This window comes from Tenrec ecaudatus, chromosome 17, assembly GCF_050624435.1.
Source record: "Tenrec ecaudatus isolate mTenEca1 chromosome 17, mTenEca1.hap1, whole genome shotgun sequence".
Taxonomy (NCBI): Eukaryota; Metazoa; Chordata; class Mammalia; order Afrosoricida; family Tenrecidae; genus Tenrec; species Tenrec ecaudatus.
In genome coordinates, this window is record NC_134546.1 from 67617220 (window position 1) to 67620729 (window position 3510).

Below are 3510 nucleotides of genomic sequence, written 5' to 3' on the forward strand. Positions count from 1 at the left end.
CACCTTCAAGCCTTTAGGACCCCAGACACTATCTCTTTGGATAGCCGGGCACCATCAGCTTTCTTCACCACATGTGCTTATGCACCCATTTGTCTTCAGCGATCCTATCATGGAGGTGTGCAGTCAATGATATGATTTTTTGTTCATTGATGCCTGGTAACTGATCCCTTCAGGACCACTCAATCACACAGGCTGGTGTGTTCTTCCATGTGGACTTTGTTGCTTCTGAGCTAGATGGCCGCTTGTTTATCTTCAAGCCTTTAAGACCCCAGTCACTATCTCTTTTGGTAGCCAGGCACCATCAGCTTTCTTCACCACATTTACTTGTTCACCCACTTTGGCTCCAGCCGTTGTGTCGGGAGAGTGAGCATCATAGAGTTCCAATTTAATAAAAGAAGGTATTCATGCATTGAGGGAGTGTTTGAGTACAGGCCCAAGGTCCTCTGGGAGAAGTCTTAAGTGGATGGGAAAGACTTTCTATGGGTTAGCGTGGTTTAGCGAATACACACCATGTCTCAGAGATTATCTAGTCACATCCTTGAACCAGTTCTCCCTGCACCTGAGCTCTGTGACCACTGACAACCACTGTGCAAGGAGATAAGGAGATTGAAAATCAATGTGAGCCCCCACACGACCCACCATGAAGTACAAATGGGGGCTGAACTAGGAGAGCTCTTATAACAGCAGGGGTAGCTCAGACTTAGGAACCAGAGCAGGTGAGTGTGTGTGAGCACAGATGAGATCTTCTGCTCTGTCTTGAGTTTGCTTTGTTCCCACTGCTTAGGAGCACATTCAGAGGAAACTCCAGTAGAAACTGCCAGAGGAGAGTATGGGGGTGGGGGTAGTTTTGTCACTGTATGCTGAATTTTTTCTTTTCTTTTTAATTTGATGAGTAATTTCTTTTAAAATTTAGTCAGTAGTTTCCATGTTCTTAAAAATAGACCCTGGGATCTTCTTGAGAATTACATTAAAGTTATAGATTGCTTAGAGTGTGTAACTTTCACAAAGTTAAGGCTTCCTCTTCATAAACATGACCTGTTATTCTAATTATGGGTGTATCTTTTGGTGTCTTGGAATAATGTTTTCTTATAATTTTGTTTCTATAAGACTTTTGTTTATCTGCTTGGGCTTACTCCAATTTACTTTATATTTTAAGTGGTTATTGTAAATTGTATTATTTTCTTATTTTCTTTTCAGAGCTTTCTCTATCGGTACTTGGGAATCAAATTGATTAACTGTGTTTCCCTTTTTACCTGTGAAATTGCTTAACCTTCCAACTGGTTTTAATAATTTTCTTATAGAGATTTTGGGTTTTCTATGTTTGGAGTGATATCATCAGCAATTATAGAGAGTTTTACTACTTTATTACCATTTTGGATGCATTGATTTATCATTTGTTGATTAATAGTTATTGTTAAATTTGTAGCACAATATGAAATAAAATTTGTATTTAATGGTATCCTCATCTGGTTCCAATTTGAAAGGTGAATGCTTGTACTTCCTCTCCATGGAGTGCAATGTTTGACATTGGCATTGTATTTGCTTTTTTATGTCCTATCAAATCAGTTTGAACTCATAGCAACACTAGAGAAAACAGAATAAACCGAATCGTCCTCACAATTGTCATGTATGAGGCCTTTGTTGCAGTTACTGTGCTAGTCTATGTTCTTAAAGGTCATCCTTTAAAATCGACCTTATGCTTTATCAAGCAGGATGTCTTTTTCCAAGTTCTGATTTCCTTGACACGTGTTAAAAGTACTTAAGATGAAGTAACACTATGCTCACTTCTTTCTATTAGGCATCACATGTGTACATCATCCAATATAGGATTGTTTGTTCCTCTGACAGTCCACCACATTGTCAAATTATTCACCAGTATCATGATTCAAATACATTGTTTCCTCTTTGATCTTTCTCATTCATTGTCCAACTTTCACTTGCATATGAGACCATTGAAATTTCATAGCTTCAATGTATAGGATCCTATACATTGAAGACCCCCAAAACTCCACAGTTGGAATACTTACAGCAATAGAGGAATACGGAAGGGTAGCAGGATACAAGATCAATAAACAGAAGTCGGTAGGGTTTCTATACACATCGGACAGGGCCATGGAAGAGGCGATTAATACATTGAAGACCCCCAAAACTCCACAGTTGGAATACTTACAGCAATAGAGGAATACGGAAGGGTAGCAGGATACAAGATCAATAAACAGAAGTCGGTAGGGTTTCTATACACATCGGACAGGGCCATGGAAGAGGCGACTAAGAGGGAAGTACCCTTCACAGTAGCCAAGAACAAACTGAAATACCTAGGAATATACTTAACAAAAAATACTAAAGACCTATATAAGCATAATTATAAAACCCTATTACAGGAAACCAAAAGTGACCTTCACAAATGGATGAAGCTCCCCTGCTCATGGTTAGGTAGGCTGAACATAGTAAAGATGACAGTTCTTCCTAAAGCACTCTACAAGTTCAATGCTATACCAATCCAATTACCATCAACCTTCTTCAAAGAATTGGAAAAACTGACCACCAACTTCATATGGAGAGGGAAGAAACCCAGAATTAGCAGAGAACTCCTCAAGAAGAAGGACACAATTGGAGGACTCGCCCTGCCTGATTTTAATGCCTACTACACAGCTACAGTGGTCAAAACAGCATGGTACTGGCACAATGATAGACACTCAGACCAGTGGAAAAGAATAGAAAGCCCAGGAGTAAAATCATCAGCATATAGACAACTGATCTTCGACAAGGGTCCCAAAAACGTCAAGTGGGAAGCAGATGCCCTCTTTAATAAGTGGTGCTGGAAACAATGGATATCCACATGTAGAAAGTTGAAACAAGACGCCTACCTCACCCCATGCACAAGAATACACTCAAGGTGGATCACAGATCTAGAAGTCAAACCCCAAACCATCAGGACCATTAAGGAGGGAATCGGGACTAATCTCAGAGCACTGGCCCAGGGAGCACATAGGCTCACTGCAACAGGGAAGGGGACACACACAGGTGATCTGGATATCGACAAATGGGATCTAATAAGAATAAAACACCTGTGCACCTCGAAAGACTTTGCCAAGAGGGTGACAAGGCAACCCACAGACTGGGAGAAGATTTTTAGTAATGACACGTCAGACAAAGGGCTCATTACTAAAATCTACAACACCATCATGACCTGCAAAAAGAGGAAAACAGTTAACCCCCTAAGGAAGTGGGCAAAAGAAATGAGAAGAACTTTCACTAGAGAGGAGATCAATATGGCCAATAAATATATGAGAAAGTGCTCGAAGTCCCTTGCCATAAGAGAAATGCAAATCAAAACAACCATGAGATACCACCTAACACCCCTGAGGCTAGCCCAGATCAGTAAATCAGAGAGCAACAAGTGTTGGAGGGGCTGTGGTGAAATAGGAACCCTCCTCCACTGCTGGTGGTCGTGCAGATTTGTACAGACACTGTGGAAAGCAATCTGGCGATACCTAAAGAAAATGGAAA